The following is an 18,197-nucleotide window of genomic DNA, read 5'->3' on the forward strand; positions in this document are numbered from 1 at the left end:
CAACAGAATCAAGAGATGGAACAGAAGGAAGAAAAGACAGAGATCCAGAAAGAGATGGGTTCAAGATGGCTAGATATGCCACTCCATCTTTGTTTCATAGATTCATGTTGCTTTACATATCTCTCCACCTAAATTCCAGCTTAACTTCAGAGGTTCTGAAGTTAACTACTGCAGTTTACAGCAGGTGTTTTCCATTCTTTTGCTGAGCACTGCACAAAGGGATGCTAATGCAATCATGTCTAGAATCCCATCAGGATGTGTGTATTTTCCCTCAGCATTGTTTTATCAATAGCTGTGTTTATTGGTCATTCTGAGCGAGGAGAGAGATGTGAAGGAACTAAAGGATGTGGCAAACTGCACATGTGGTGTCCTGCACACAGCTTGGAAAATCAAAAAGTGGCACAATGGAAAGTTCCTGGTGCATTTAATCACCTCCAGAAACTAGATGAGGTAATTCAGAACTTCCAATTCCATAGAGAAATGTGGATGGGGACATAGGGAAATGTCAGATGTTGTCACTTTACAGATCTGAGTGGTAACTGAAGACACACCTCTTCTTCCTGCCCTTTGAAAATGGAACTATTGTTGTTGCTGCCACCCTATGAACCATCTGATTTGTTGATATGTATTCTACTGTATTTGGGGGGTGAGCTTTTATTGCATTATCTTATCTTAGGGGCTGCCATCTTAGGGGCTGTTTGGGGGCCCATAGACACCTTTACTGGTCACAGCACAAGACTTCTTTCAGTACTAATTTCAGCCGGGGGCGAGATACTACAGGAATTCCTGTGAGTGTCTGGGATGATCTCTGTAGTCACTGTATGGGTGACCCACCTTTTTTTGGTCCTTCTGTTGAATGGCAGTTCATAGTAGTGTTATGGACCAGTGAGTGGTGGAAGACTCCACAGGTGCCTGTGCTTTGCCCAAGGTTGGGTTTCCTCGGAATGAAGGTCAGAGGAGACTGCAATATCTTTACAGATATATGACTTTATTTGCACACATATACAACCTGAGCATAAAATGGAGGAGGCTCAGAGGATTAACACCCAGGTATTTTTTCAGCCGGAACTCAGTTCTGGCACCTCTCAGGTGGGCACAACTCCCATTCTAAGAGAACGATGGAGGTGTTCCTGGTGAGTTCCAGCACCACCTTTTCTAGGAAAGGTCTTTACAATGTACTACAGAGGGCAAGGCAAGGCTTTCCTCTGAAATTGCAAGACATACGCACAAGTTTACAGCATAAAATTTTAAAATTAGAAAGTATTAACGTATCTGAAATGGAGCTTCTTAGCTGCCCAAGCAAATTTGGCTACCAGGTGTGATTAACACCTAACAGATCTTGCTTCTCTATTAGTTTGCCAGAGAAGCCCCAAAGTCCAGCTTTGGTTGAGCACATGGCAAGACATGTCTCTGTGTCCTCTTACTTCAAGGTCATACATATGACCACTATGATCGTTGTTCTTCTACCTGCGCACCAGGTGAAAGTGGGTGTCTGGGGGGAATACCCACCCAATGGTTCCTAGGTACTCAACCATTTATGATGTAGCTCACTTGTTTAGATGTGGATGTTGGGTCCTCAGCTGAGCAACTAAGGTCATTACCTGAACAAAATAACAAGTTGGGTTGGCCCACCAGATACAGGATCACAGGTTCGGAAGAGGATCCAGGCCTTCATCCATACTGACCCTCCCAAACAACAACAGCAATAGCTACACAAAATCCAGCACCTAAAACTCAGCGCTTTCACTTATTTCTGGGGTCAGTAATATGAAACAATCAGAATTACTTAAGAGAGAATATTATGAAAATGATTTACAGGTGGTACATGACCCCAGTCAAGCTAGCAAAAATCTACCATTTGTCTGATAATAAGTGTTGGAAATGTAAAGAAACTGAAGGTACCTTTTTTCACCTTTGGTGGACGTGCCCGAAGATTAAGGCCTTCTGGAAAATGATATATAATGAAATGAAAAAGGTACTTAAATGTACCTTTCCTAAGAAACCAGAAGCCTTCCTCTTGGATATTGTCGGCTAATTGGAGTCAAAGAAAGACAGGACTTTTTTATGTATGCTACTACAGCAGCAAGAATTCTCATCACAAAGTATTGGAAGACACAGGATCTACCCACTCTGGAAGAATGGCAGATGAAGGTGATAGACTATATGGGACTGGCTGAAATGACTGGCAGAATCCGAGACCAGGGGAAAGAGACGGCGGAAGAAGATTGGAAGAAATTTAAAATTTATCTTAAGAAATACTGTAAAATTAATGAGTGCTAAAATGTTGAGGTTATAGAAAACAGGGGACTACAGCTGTAAAAGATTAAGTAAAAGAAAAGAACAAGGGAAAATTAGATAAAATCAAGGGGGAGGATTTGCTGAAACAAATTTGGGAATTGGGACGCAGAAAGGGGAGGTATGGGGAAGTCGGCGAAGTAAGGTTTAAGAAAAAAGGATCTGAAATTATACATGTTTGTATGTTTGTATTGTGTATTGTTTGTGTTTATATAAATGGTGAAAAACCAATAAAAAAATTATGGAAAAAAACCCAATCAGAATTAAGCCAGTGTAGTGCAGTGGTTAGCATGTTGGTGTAGGACCTGGGAAACCAGGGTTCAAATCCCCACTCAGTTATGAAGGTCACTGGGTGACCTTCAGCCATCTCTCAGCCTAACAGGGTTGTTGTGAGGAATAAATGCGGAGGGGAGAAACCATGTACAACACATTGAGTTCCTTGGAGAGAGAAAAAAAGTAGAACAAATAAATAGTATTAAATAATAAATGTGCTGCTGCCATTAATCTATGAATAGTTTTCTGCCATGTTTTTATTGTTTTTCAATTCATTGACTGTTATTTTTTGTGCTTTTTTTTTAAAAAAACACACCTTTTTAGCTCTTTTTATTAGATTGTGTGCATCGCCTTGAGACATATATGTGGAAGGTGATGAATAAATAACAGCAGCAGCGAGCAGGCACCTTTCAAAGAGATTTAAGTAACAGCAAACTGTACAATAGTTATGGGTGCTGACACTTTTTCTCCCTTGCACCTTCACCTCATTGTACCAACATTATTTGTTGCAGAAGCAGCTTCCATTCTCGTTAGTTTTGGCCCTAACCTGTTTGCTTTTTTTAAAAAAATGGTACAAAATTCCCCGTTATTCCTTGAATAATGGCTACATAAAAGGGGGATGAATTTTTAATGACCCCGGACCACCAAAGGTGGAAGAAATACATGAATGGAAACTGGATGTGGCCCTCTCCATATTACCAGCCGTCCACTTCTCTGTCCATTATTAAACAGCAAAAGACTTTGTCAGAAAGCTCAGTCCCTACGGAGCTGTGCAGCCGCAGAAGTGATTCTATAGCTAAGGTTATTAAAGAAGAAAAAAGATTTGGTCTTTGTCAGAACTGAAAGACTGGCTCATTTTATTTCAAGGGCACGAGCTTTTGTTGGCTACTGTCCACTTGGATAGATGCGGAAAGGGATTGAACAACATGCTCACAATAAGGGCAGTTCATTGAATTTTTAAAAAGGAACACCTCAGTGGAATCTTCATTATAAAGCAATACACATTCATATCTTCCATCGGGTTTATACTGAGACAAGAATCCAGGAGTCTCCCCATTGAAACTTGAGTTTCTGCGATTGCATTTTTTGCTTTGGTTCTTGTTTGACTACCTCACAATCCTGCGGTCAAACTGAATTAATTTGTCTGAGAGGAGCCTTTGAGATACAGTGGTACCCCAGATTACAGACGCTTCAGGTTACAGACACCAGGTTACAGACTCCGCTAACCCAGAAATAGTACCTTGGGTTAAGAACTTTACTTCAGGATGAGAACAGAAATCGTGTGGCAGCAGCGTGGCAACAGCGGGAGGCCTCATTAGCTAAAGTGGTACCTCAGGTTAAGAACAGTTTCAGGTTAAGAACGGACCTCCAGAACGAATTAAGTTCTTAACCAGAGGTACCACTGTACTTGATGCAATGGACATAGGAACACCTGTATTTTGGAACTCCCGGCCTATTGAAATCAGGCAGGTGCCTTCATTGTATTCTTTTGGGGGCTTGCTGGAAACAACTTCTTCTTCTTCTTCTTCTTCTTCTTCTTCTTCTTCTTCTTCTTCTTCTTCTCCTCCTCCTCCTCCTCCTCCTCCTCCTCCTCCTCCTCCTTCTCCTCCTCCTCCTCCTCCTCCTCCTCCTCCTCCTTCTCCTCCTCCTCCTCCTCCTCCTCCTCCTCCTCCTCCTCCTCCTCCTCCTCCTCCTCCTTCTTCTTCTTCCTCCTCTTCTTCTCCTCCTCCTCCTCCTGACAAGCCTACCTAGATATTTAGAAAGTTGACGAGCGTATTTATCTGCTTTTAGTTTATTGTTGTTTTAACTTTTTGAAAGCCATAAATTATTATTGCTAATTCTTCTTTCTGATAATTTCATTGTATTATCTCTTCTGTAAACTGAAATAAACAAACAAATATAAGAAGAGCTCTGCTGGATCAGACAAAAGGCCTCTCTAGTCCAGCATCCACAGTGGCCCATCAGATGCCTGTGGGAGATCAGCAAGCATGATTCAAACACAAAAACACTGTCCTCCATAGTCTTTTCTCTCCCACTCATTCTCCCCAGAAATTGGCAAGCAGAGACACACCGCCTCTGATACTGGGGACAGTCTTCATTGCAGATCTTAATATTGCATAGCTTGAAGCAACAGGATGCATAAAAACCGTCTCTTTTGAAATGAAGCATTGCCCAGACCCATTAGATTGTTCACAGCTTAACTTGTAGAACCTTATTCAAAACAGAACAAAAAATGTCAAAGGCACATCCAAATAGTTGCATACAATATCTTGTGCTGTCCAGCATAGGCTCAGCAACTTAGAAATCAAAAATAATTCCAAACAGACCTAGAAGGAGAGGTGTTTCTCTTCCTACAACCTCCATTTTGCCAGGAGGTGTTATCTTTCCCTTTGGGAGAGTCTCTTCTGCACATCCTTACTCCCACAGAGCCCAGGAACAAAGATTTCTAGCCAGCACCCTTCCAAGATAGCAAATTTTCAATTCAATGGCCTCCCATGTGATCTAAGGTTAATCAATCATGTGCTGGCTAGCAGAGAATAACAAAAGCAACACGATGGCCAGAAACAATAACAATGTGAAAAACTTTATGGAATAATTCAAAACATCAAGACTAAGAAAATGAAGTCTCTGAAAGTCTCTGAAAGTCAGCAAATGTCCAATTCTGATGTCCAAGTCTGAACCAAAAAAGATTGGTTAATGAAGAAATTACATGTCTTTCTACTTATGAGTATTGAACTAACTGGCTGATGAAGAATTCAGCGAAACAGTAGTTGTTATCCAGAAACACTGTTCAGCAGAGTTCAGAGTTGGACATCAGAATTGGACATTTGCTGATTATACAAAGCTTCACAGCTTGCTCTCCGGTGGGTAAAGTCTGGCACCATTATTCATTTAAAGACTTTCAGAGACTTCAGTTTGTTAGTTTTGATGTTTTGAATTATTCCAGAAAGTTTTTCACATTTTTATTGTTTCTGGCCATCGTGTTGCTTTTGAGATTGCTGACTCATATTTTGCAACACAGGGGTTAGTTTGTTTACTCATAGCAGAGAATAACAGCAGTTAATTATCAACCCATCTAGGAACTCTGAGAGCTCTTCTTGCTTTTCTTTAGCTTCAATGAAAGCAATAGACATTATCATTCTCAATTTCAGTGTGAATTAAACAATAATACTTAGCAGTATTTATCCAAAGTAAGTAGACCTTGCAGCAACAGCAGGCCGTACTGCATGGACAGAGTTATGTTGCTCCCATCTTCCCAATACAATGCATCCTCTTAACTGTTGACCCCCTAACCAAACATATTCCATTGTTTCATCATTTCACCATCTCTCATCCAATTACAGCCCTTCATAAGTCTTACTCAACCCATTTTTAAAACTGTACATACAGAACCTTCCTCATACTTTATATGGAGGCTTTTTCCACTTGAAAAGTCAACTGTTGGGTTCCTCCTTGACTTCTTCTTACCAGTCTTGTGGTCAGAACCTCTTGCATACACGGTGCTGGGTTAACTGATAATAAGTTTAACAGAAATTCCACAACAGAACCATATTTTAGCTCAGAGAAAGCTGTCTGTCAGAGTCCAGGCTCTGGCCCAGAGGTTCTGGTGGTCTGGGAGATTCCCCTGAGAGTTGATGTCCAACCACCAGAAACACAGTGGACTCCCTTTCTGCTGTAGTCAGCTCTGAACCCTGACCCAGCTCTCTGCTGGGTTTCCCTACAGCATTTGACTCTTTGTCACGACATGTAGCAAAACAGTAGTTCAGACAACTTCCAATAAAGAATTAAATGGTTTTCAGTGGTCACTGCTCAGGTCACTCCCTGACAATTTGTGATTTTCCTCCAATAAGTTTGGTGTTCTAAATCACATGGGGACCTTTCAGAAACACAAGCTTGTCACTGCAGAAAACTGCTGCCCAGCATGCAGAGAGTGGTGGAGCAATGGGGGGATGTGATGGAGGAACATAGCTTGCTAGGACACCCTCAGGCTCCATATCATCCCATTTAGGGATGGACCGTGGCTCTGTGGTAAGAGTATCTGCTTTGAATGCAGAAGGTCCCAGGTTCAATCCTGGGCACCCCCAGGTAGGAGATGAGAGACTCCCATCTGAAAGTAGAGTCTGGGCAGTTGTCATTGAACCATATAGACCAATGGTCTGCAATACATCTTCCAATGGCCCTGTTATATCAGCTCTTTTTCAGACTCATGAGGACTGGAGTCTTGCTTTATTTGGGGGGCAAGGACTGTGAGTCAGTGGTAGAGCATCTGGCTTGCATGCAGAAAGACTCGGGTATGTTCCATAGCCAAGGAGAGGATTTCTATATATATTCTAAGCAAAGTTTGAGGTTAATTGGACAAGGAGCCTTGGAGATGTGAGAATCTGGGGGGAGAAGAAGATACTTCTTTCCCTCTCGTCGTGATTGCTTTTGTGGAGAGCACTGATTCTCAAAAGTGGCTTGGCCTACACATGCCAAATCCATTTCATTCAAGCGCCCTCAAGCAGAACTAGTGGCTTTGGGAACCAGAGCTTGCTGGGTCACATTATTCCCGGTAGAATATCTAGCATTCGAAAAACCCATTAAGCTACCTGCTGAGGCTGTAATTACCAACACCAATCCTGGGAGAAGCTGCGTTAGAATGTCTCCCTGTGCCCATTTATCCTGATGCCCATGAGTTTTCATCAAAGGGATCCTGATCAGGTGGGGCAGGATGGTTGGCAACGTTTTCGGGCTTGAGGGTGGCTCAATTTGCAAAGTGATAACCATGTGGAAGGAACTGGGCTGCAGTTTGTAAATGATTTTTTATATATATATAGTGGGGAGAGAATTACCAGCTGCCTGGACCTCTCAAGTTTATTACATTTAGGGACAAATAATATGACACACGGTACCATACCCTAATAACCTGCATACAGAAATGAGAATTACAGCAGAAACATTGCTGTGTAGAATACTCCGGTTCTGGGTGCTAGTACATCAGTTGTTGTTGTTTTTGTTATTTTTTTAAAAAATAAAGTTTAAATCCACAAAAAATATAATGCATTGACCAGCAGGGGGTATAATAAACCCTTCTATGCATGAATGAAGGAAATAATTGACCAGCCTTGAACATTCCATCCCGCATGCTTCTCTGCAGAACAGATCCTCAATTTATCAGAAAAGTCTCTCTGTGTGTGTATGTGTGTAATTTTCATTTTTTCCCACCCACCTCCAAAAGAAAATAGGGGGGAAGTCTACTTAGAAGAATTTTGTTTGAATATTATCAACCATTTGTGGTACTATGTCCAGGCCTCGCCACCAAAAATATATATGCTAGGTCTGGATCATTGTGAAGGCTGCAAAATGGTGGTCAGGCTATTGCCTCCATTTCCAGTTTGTGGGAAAAGGTCACTGTTCTTTATGAACTTCAACCCTGAGAAACTGCATGGGTATAATCAAAGGTTCTGCAGGGGATGGAAGGGACCCCAAGCATCTTCTAGACCAGTGGTTCTCAACATGTGGGTCCCCAGATGTTGTTGGATTACAACTCCCATCATTCCTAGCCAGCAAGACCAGTGGTCAGGGATGATGGGAGTTGAAGTCCAACAACATCTGGGGACCCACAGGTTGAGAACCACTGATCTAGACTTACCCCCTGCAGCAAAGGAATCATAGCTCCAATGAAAACCTCCAATGAGTCCACCACCTTCCAAGGTAATACATGCCATTGTTAAACAGCTATTGCCATCAGAAAGATATTCCTAAAGTTAAATTGGATTATCCTTTCTTTTAATCTGAATCAATCCTACCCTCTGGAACAGCTGGCTCCACCTTCTCTTTGACAGCCCTTCAAATATTTCAATATGGCTATCAAATTTTCCATTTTTATGTTGTAAAGCACCCTGTAATCTTCAGATGAAGGGTGCTCTACACATTTACTAAATATTAATAATGATAACATCACCTCTCTGTCTTCTCTTCATCAGGCTAACATACCTAACTCCCTCAACCATTCCTCATATGGCTTGGTATCCAGATACTTTATTGTCTTGGTTGCCCTCCTCTGTACACGTTCCAGCTTGTCAATATCTTTCTTAAATCATGGTGCCCAGAACTGGATTCAGTATTCTACGTGGGGTCCAATCAAGGCAGAATAGAGTGGTACTATTATTTCCCTCAATCTGGACAGCCTTGGAGAATTTCTTCTCTTACCGAAACTCAATGAAGTGGTTACCTCAAAGAGTAGCTTGCTGCATGGGGTGAAGCCACAATGTTAGGTTCTCAGCAGAAGGGTTACTGTTGCTTACAGAGAGGAAGGTTGATACAAACTCAAGGGCACAGCCAATCTGGACCTGTTGGTGGTAAGCAACAGTGGTCCACCTTTAAAATTCAAATTCATGGAGGAGAGGACCACTGATGTGTAATAGCCATGATGGCTGTGCTCTCCTCCACAGATGGAGGCATTAATGCTTCTGAATGCCTATTGCTGGAAACCACAACATGGGAGAGGGATCTTGTGCTAACAGCAGTTCTCAACCTGTGGGTCCCTAGATGTTGTTGGACTACATCTCCCATCATCCCTGAGCTCTGGCCTTGCTAGATAGGGGTGATGGGAGTTGTAGTTCAACAACATCTGGGGACCCACAGGTTGAGAAAAGCTGTGCTAGAATCTTGTTTGCATGTTCCCCACAGGCATCTGGTTGGCCACTGTGAGAACAAGATATTGGAGTAGATGAGTGATTGGCCTGATCCAGCAAGGCTCTTCTCAGGGCATTGTGTCCTTATGTTCACCTGTCTGGAATCTAGGCTAGTGTCTCCATCCCACCTAGCAAACCACTTCTGGTCTCTCCAAAATTGCTCTGGCTGCGCATGGGATGGAAAATTTGGAGAGGAGATTTCTGCCTAGCTGTACTCCAGAATTATTGCAATGCCTGCATGCACTGTGAATGCTTCTTGGCACAAAAGGTGATATGGAAAAGATGTCGCCCTGCCTATTTTGTCATTCTTATACTCCAGAGCTGAGTTGAAAATGACTGTCCCTTCCCTAATAAAGACAAAATACAGTATACAACTATTGCCATAAGCTGTCACATTATAGACTGAAATAATAGCTGTTAGCAGGACTTGTGACTAAGGGAATGGGGTCTTCAGCTGCCCTTGGTTACTCAAGTTTGCAGCCAGGGAGTGCTCCTAAATCCAATTATGCTGGCTGAAGAGTACAATAGCACATTGAAGCACCTTTCATCAACACTTCCAAGAGTATGGATCTATGAAAATGTCCTGTGTTGGGCATCATGCCCTTTCCTCCAAATAAAATTAGGCTGACATAGCCAGCATTTTTCTTTACTGACCATTTTTACTGTCACAACAACCCTCAGAGTAGGGAATAGATAAATCTGTCATTTTCCATTTGGGATGCAGTTCTCCAAATATTTGCAAGGTAATTTAGCAGAATGCAGATTTTTGCAAATTGATTTCCCCTATTCCATCATCAAAAATATGTGCATTTATGTCCACTTTGTTTGGAGAACTGCACAGCAAAATTTTAAGAAGTGTGAGCTTCAAAGGATGGCCATGCTTTGGCTTGTGCAAAAAAATGTGAACTTGGTAGTTTATCATTAAAATATAACCCAAACTGAATTTCTCCTCATCCCTTCCTGTTAGGCAGCTTAAGCTGTTCAGGACCTGCACAGATAAATCCTTTGACCTTCAAAGTAGACTAGGCATTTTATCCCAAGTCCATGTCAAACCTCTGTGAAGCACCAACATTGGCTACCAGTTGAGTGGTGACAAGGGTTGACCTTGTAATAGTAATGTTGCTTGTAATCATACTGCTGTTGTCTTTGTCCATGGAGTTGTCTTGGCAGGGATACTTGAGTGGCTTGCCGGTTCCTCCTCCAGGTGGATCACGTTTGGTCAAAACTCTCCACTATGACCTGTTCCTCTTGGGTGCCCTGCTCGGCATAGTTCATAGCTTCTCTGAGTTCTTCAAGCCCCTTCGCCACGGCAAGGCAGTGATCCATGAAGGGAGAAAAGCTATGGTTTTCCCAGTAGTGATGTATGGAAGTGAGAGCTGGACCATAAAGAAGGCTGATTGCCGAAGAATTGATGCTTTTGAATTATGGTGCTGGAGGAGACTCTTGAGAGTCCCATGGACTGCAGGAAGATCAAACCTATCCATTCTTAAGGAAATCAGCCCTGAGTGCTCACTGGAAGGAAGATGGAGGGCACAAGGAGAAGGGGAACGACAGAGGACGAGATGGTTGGACTATGTTCTTGAAGCTAGCAGCATGAGTTTGACCAAACTGCGGGAGGCAGTGGAGGACAGAAGTGCCTGGCGTGCTCTGGTCCAGGGGGTCACGAAGAGTCGGACACGACTAAATGACTATACAACAACAACAAATCATACTGCTGCTCATACTTGTGATTTATGGCCAAAATTTTCACCCTTGGGAGCTGTCGTGCTCATCATAAATCTCAGTGGGAGGAGAATAGGGAGGGCTATAGCTCAGAGGGTCCCAGGTTCAATCCCCAGAATCTCCAGGTGGGTCTGGGAGAGAATCAGTACCTGCAAGCCTGTAGAGATGCTGCCAGCCAATGTAGACAATAAGAACGTAAGATGAGCCTTCTGGATCAGGCCAACGACCCACCATGTCCAGCATATTGTATTTGCAATTGTTGACCAGCTGCCTGTGCAAAATCTGCAAGTTGGGCATGAGTGCCATCACAGCCTTCTCTCCACCTGTGGTTTCCAGCAACTGGTACTCCAAAGCTTGATGTCTCCAACAGTGGAGGCAGAATGTGGCAGCCGTGGCTTTGAAGCAGAGGCTGGACTTGTCACCTATCACAGAAGCTATACTACTGAGTTTGGGGCATTGGCAGGGATTTGGACTAAGCCTTAGATCAGGCTTCCTCAATCTTGGCCCTCCAGATGTTTTGAGACTACAATTCCCATCCTCCCTGAGCACTGGTCCTGCTAGCTAGGGATCATGGGAGTTGTAGGCCAAGAACATCTGGAGGGCTGAGGTTGAGGAAGCCTGCCTTAGATCCATGCCTGAAGGAACTCTCCAGCCTCTGTCATACACCTGAAACACACTCCATGACCCTCTGCATAATGCTGAGGTACAACTCTAAGCTCTAATGAAATAAACATAAAAATGGGAATTGGTTAGTATATTAATCAAATCAAGAGAGAGACCCCAGAAACCCCAGCAAACTACCCTTGTTTTTGTCCTAGTGAACGGACAATGTTCCTTTTTAGTATTAAATCCTCTCTTGTAGCAATTTTGATTCTTCTACTTTTTTCCTCCTAATAAGCTCTGCTTGGGATGTCTTTGCACCTCGGGAGCAAACTGTGTGCATTTATGGCCCCGTGAATAGAAAGGATTGTGTAAGCGAAAGGATTATTAGGGCTTTGTAACTTTAAAAAAGCACCCCTCGCCGTCTTTAGAAAAATGCCAGCGACACCCCTGAGCACCCTTTCCCCCTCCTTGGCAGCCAACTTGGCCCGGCTCTCTTCTTTTTGCAAATACTTTCGGGAAGTATGCCGCAAGCCCTCTTGTTCCTGATGTACAAAGGAAGAGGATTAAATTCCTCAGCTCCCGACGGGGAAAGCAAGGGAGGGTGGATTTACCTACTGTTGCTAAAGTGGTGGGCTGATAGCGCGGCTGCAGCTGCCTAGGTCTGTCTTCAACAAGAACTCCAGCCTCCTAACCAGCCACCTTTCACTCTGTTCCCATGGCAACATCTCTATCCTCGGGTGCCCACAGTGTCTCTAATGCTTTCGACTAGTTGGATTCTTTGGCACCTGCCTCCTGAGCCGGGTCTTGTCAAACCTTATTAAGCTGAGAATCCATTTCTCTCGTTCGAGGTGGGGGAAAAGGAAAGCAGACAAATTTAGCTCACCTGAGATCTCTTTTTTTTCGCCCCGAATCCCAGGGATGTCCATTTTTCAAGTTGGCAAAGACCACCTGAACTTGCTTTGTGCAAACATATGCATGGCAGAGGTGTATATTTATCCTTTAAATTGCTAAACATGCGCACATACACAGCTCTAACTGGGTGACACATTTATGCATTTGCTTCTTAAAATTAACCCTGCTCAAGCTGAGCAGGGTTTATTGGATATATAAAAACACAACAAGCCACCTTATACTGAGTCAAACTGTCTGTACAATGGGGGCAGTGGCCCCCTAAATTTTCAATCAGGGGTTTTCCCCAGACCTTCCAGGATACTAGTGATTGATCAAATGCTGGTGATTGATCATGAAACCTTCAACATGCAAAGTAGATGCTCTTGCGTTGAGCTATAATAATATAATAATAATAATTTATTATTTATACCCCGCCCATCTGGCTGAGTTTCCCCAGCCACTCTGGGCGGCTCCCAATCAATGTTAAAAACAGTACAGCGTTACATATTAAAAACTTCCCTGAACAGGGCTGCCTTAAGATGTCTTCTGAATGTCAGGTAATTATTTATCTTTTTGATGGGAGGGTGTTCCACAGGGCGGGCGCCACTACCGAGAAGGCCCTCTGCCTGGTTCCCTGTAGCCTCACTTCTCGCAATGAGGGAACTGCCAGAAGGCCCTCGGCGCTGGATCTCAGTGTCCGGGCTGAACGATGGGGGTGGAGACGCTCCTTCAGGTATACAGGACTGAGGCCGTTTAGGGCTTTAAAGGTCAGCACCAACACTTTGAATTGTGCTCGGAAACGTACTGGGAGCCAATGCAGTAGGAGAATGGTAGCTATGGTTCCTATTCAAATAAGTCTTGCAAGATGACCATCTTTGGGGGTTTGAGGGGGAAGGGATTTGAGAGAGAATAGGGACCTAAGAAGAGACTGATGAATCAGGCCCATCTAGTCCACGATCCTGTTCTCACAGTGGCCATCCTGATGCAACCAAGCATTATTTGAGCACAACAGCACCCTCCCCACCTGTGGTTTCCAGCATCTGGTGTTCAGAAGCATTACTTCCTCCAACTATGGTAGTCATCAACAGCCTTCTCCATTAATTTTCCTAACCCTCTTTTAAAGTCAGCTGTGGGAGTGAGTTCCGCAGTTTAGCTGTGTGCTACATAAAGGAACGCTGTCTTTTATTTGTCCTGAATCTCCCAACATTCAACTTCATTGGATGAGTTCTGGTGTTATGATAGAGTGAGAAAATGCCTTTTCCTATCCATTCTATCAATTCCATCACTAAAGAGGCAGTGTGGTGTAGTGGTTAAGAGCGGTAGACTCGTAATCTGGTGAACCGAGTTCACTTCCCCGCTTCTCCACATGTAGCTGCTGGGTGACCTTGGGCCAGTCACACTTCTCTGAAGTCTCTCAGCCCCACTCACCTCGCAGGGTGTTTGTTGTAGGGGAAGAAGGGAAAGGAGATTGTTAGCCGCTTTGAGACTCCTTCGGGTAGTGATAAAGTGGGAAGCAAACCCGGTTCACCAGATTACGAGTCTACCGTTCTTAACCACTAGACCACAGTGGCAGCATATGTCAGGGATTAGGGGGGAGGCTATTTTGTCCAGCAAGCAGAAATGTGTGTGTGTTGATGCAACAATCACAACAGCCCAGCATCAAATTCCCCCTATTCTCTTTTCAAAGCTGCAACAAACATCTGTGAGCACCAAAACCCAACTTAGCTGTCATTCCTCACCCCCTCGCCCCGCCAGCTCTCACCACCTGCCCTGCGCTCATCTGCATCAACTGCTGAATCATAAACTGGATCCTTTTAGCATGTGCTTGCTAATTTCATTCATATCCTTGGCAGTGATGAAAAGGGCTTCAGAACACTTAACTAGACCAAATTGTACGTTTCACAGTCAACTCCAAAAAACTATTACAATAACATCTTTAAGTGAAATTTGGAAACCGAAAACTGTCAGGTTAAGTGTGAGAGACTGCTTAATGGATTCACCCCCCCACCCCCGCCCCTCTCCAAATGCTTCTTTCCAGTCAAAATTATTTTAAAATATGTATTAATTTGTTTATTCCCTACTGTTCCTAAAAGCTTTCTTGGGGGAGATCTGGAAAGCAGAGCTCTTTTTAATGGTTTGTTCCAGCCTGTACTTTTACTTCGAGTTGGGAAACAGTAAATTCACCCCCTCCATTTTACCAGAAAAAAGCACAAAAGAAGGTTTTAGTCTTAGTAGCAAACACTACTCAGGAACTAGGGATGGGCAAAATTCTCAATTTGCTTCTCTCAGTTTCTCGATTCTTCCAAACTGTTTACATATCAATGTTGCATTAAAAAACAACAACTGTCTACACAAAAATATGCATGTTTTTCATGTGCATTTTCCTAATATATGCATCCTTGCAAGTATATAATGGAGGAGGATGTGATAAATGCATGTTTTGAATACTTTTCTAGATCCATTTCCTGATCCATTTCAAGCAGGGTTTTGTGCCCTGGTTTGGCCCGAAAACTACTTTGGTTGTCCTGTATGATGACGTCTATCACATGAGAGATGGGAAAAATGTGTCCCTGTTAATACTCCTCAACCTCTCAGCGGCTGTCTGAGTTAAAGGTGGGTGGCACCACCTTGAGGTGCTTCCAATCTTACTTGTATGGTCATTTCCAGAGGGTGATCTTCGGGGAGTGCACTTCAGGAGCCTTCAATTTGGGGTTCCTCAGGATTCAGTTTTATCCCTTATGTTGCTTAACATCTTACATTGTTTAACATCTGGGTTATCCAGAGTTTTGGAGAACATTGTCAGCAGTAACATGATGGCACTCAACTCTACTCCTCCTTTATGTCTGCAGGTGTAGCAGTGGATGTGCTGGACCAATGTCCTGCCTCAGTAATGGGCTGGGTGAGAGGTAACAAACCGAAGCTCAATTCAGGCAAAACTGAGGCACTGTTAGTGGGCAGTTCAGTTCCCCAGACCATATGGATGGGAGGTTACCTGCTGTTTATGGGGTTGCCCTCCCTCTGAAGGTACATAGCTTGGGGGTACTTCTGGTGCCAGTGTGGTATAGTGGTTAGGAGCAGTAGTCTTGTGATCTGGTGAACCGGGTTCACTTCCCCGCTCCTCCACATGCAGCTGCTGGGTGACCTTGGGCTAGTCACACTTCTCTGAAGTCTCTCAGCCCCACCCACCTCACAGAGTGTTTGTTGTGGGGGAGGAAGGGAAAGGAGAATGTCAGCCGCTTTGAGACTCCTTTGGGTAGTGATAAAGTGGAATATCAAATCCAAACTCCTCCTCTTCTTCTTCTTTGTTATTGCTTGAGGCTCAGGTAGCCTCGGCGGCACTGAATGCTTTCCATCTGCTTCGGCTGGTGGCCAGCGGTGCCCCTATCTGGACAGGGATAGCCTAACTATATAAAACACAGCTTTGTTCCCGGTGTTACTCAGGAATTCTAGGAAAATTCTAAGAAAACAAAAAAAAAATCAGAGCAGTTTTGAAATCAGTGGTTAAAATCAATGCAGCTTTGAAATTTTCAGTCCACCATATGGATTCGAAACCATGTCCTATTTTATTCGAACATGTGGCAAAAGTTGTTCCTTGATCTCAGGAACCATCAGGCAAAATTGGATTATGAAGTCTTAAAAGGAGTCCCAAGCAGTGCATTTTTGACAGGTTTGGTCCACCAACTTCATTCAAAAGGGCATCAAATAGATATCCAAACATAGACCAAAACTAGGGAACAGAGGAGGAAGAGGAGGAAGAGGAAGAGGAAGAGGAGGAGGGATATTGGGAATTGTACCTCAGTGCAATGCTGATAATTGTATTACTGATCCACAATAGATAATAACAATTGGTAGCATATCATAGCTAACATTTAGCAGTTGTCAGCACAACACATTTCATAACTGCTTCCAGCTTAATTCAAAGCAATCATGCCCTGCTACCAGGCTTTATTTCGCTTGCAATATGTGAATGAAATCTCACAATTTCACAGCTTGCCAAATGATTAATGTGCACATTCATTTCAGTTCCAGTGGGTTTATAGTTCTTGGAAACATGATGGCAAGTGATAGTTTCGAACAGAAGAAGGGAGAGGTTACTTAGGAGTAAGGATGGCTGAATCTGTCCATTTCGGTTTCTGAACTTCAGTTATCCACATTTCTGCATCAACTTCTGATTCACAAAAACAGAAACCCTCATTAAAATTCATCAGCATGTTATTGCTTATTTCTCCCAACATACACATATTTGTATGTAATTTTGACTAATATACACTTTTTTTGCAACATTTCCCCCTACTACAGCACATTTTTTGAATGTAACATTTCTGTATCTTGTTTTTGCAAATAAATAAATAAAAATAAATCATTTTTACACCCACTTTACCCTTGGATATGCATTTCTGGGGGGCCACTAGGGGGCACATCGGAAGATGGCTGACAATAACATCTCTCCGACCCACATGAGGTAATTTGGAGGCTATGATGGGGGTAATTAACCTCCTTACCACCCCCCCAGGATGGTGGGGGGGACTGCCCTTGCCTGCTGTGCCCTACACCACCCCTGAATATGTGGGGGTGGGGGCACTAGGCACAAAGCCCTCCTGTGGGATTCCGGCACTCCTGGACGCCGTCCCTGATCTGCACCACTAGCTGCAAGAACTTCAAAAGAAACAATTTGGATGAAGCTAATTGCACATATTTCAAGGAAGGAGGGGGAGTAAAGACTGCTAACAGAAGAGATCTCTGATAAAACAAGACAAGAATAAATCATCAGAAGATACGCCAAGATACGGTATGGCAAATGACTGATGGGGGAGGGGGCAAAACTTTCCTTTCTTTCCCTATGTGATTAAACAAGAATCCCCTCCCCTCACGAGTCAGAAATGTCGTTTTAAGGACTTAAGCTGTGGATTTAAGACTGTGTGGAGATAAACTTTTGAACCAAGGCATGTTTTGAGAAGAGCGTGGAATGTACAAGAGCTCTGGAATGACGCAGTTAAAAATGCTGTCGCCATATTGGGAAGTTCTGTCGGAGGTCTTGAGTCTGGGAGGAGAAATAGAGAAATAGAGCTGCTTTTATATTGTGGGTGAAACTCCTCAGAGGGACTTAAGAGCGACAGTTTTGCGAGATAATGATGGAAAGAGCGATGTTATCTATGAAGGTGATGATATATGGAAACTATCTCGATTTGAGGATTGGAAGAACGGAAAAATTAACACAGGATTAATATTGGTGTTTATCGGCTTAAGGAGACTATCAGAAGAGATCATAAAGAAAAAAGAGAAAATATATGAACAAGATGTGATGTGGAAACAGCAAGATAAGACTGGATAGAATTATGAACTCTGTTTGGACTGATTTGGTATGATTTGGACATTAACGCAGTAGCAAGAAGATGATCAGAATCCCCCTTCGGATCTTGAAATATGGGTTCCCCCAACAAAATTTAAAATTCGGCTTTGTAATTCGGAACTTATGTGATATGATTTAATTTGATTTGATTGGCCGGTTAATAAAAAATATTTTTTTTTTAAAAAAAAAGGATATGCATTTCTGTGCACATTACTTGTCTGGGGGACTAAACTGCAAAATTCAGAGAACTGCACGTTTTCAAAGATAGCTGCGTACTGGTTCATACAGTGCTTCAGAAAGTGTGTGACTTGTGTCGGTTCACCTTGCAATGTGAACCGAATCACATCCCTCCCATCCCTACTTAGGAGACACAGAAGATGGGTTAA

This window comes from Podarcis vaucheri (genome assembly GCF_965113315.1).
Source record: "Podarcis vaucheri genome assembly, chromosome: 11".
NCBI lineage: Eukaryota > Metazoa > Chordata > Lepidosauria > Squamata > Lacertidae > Podarcis > Podarcis vaucheri.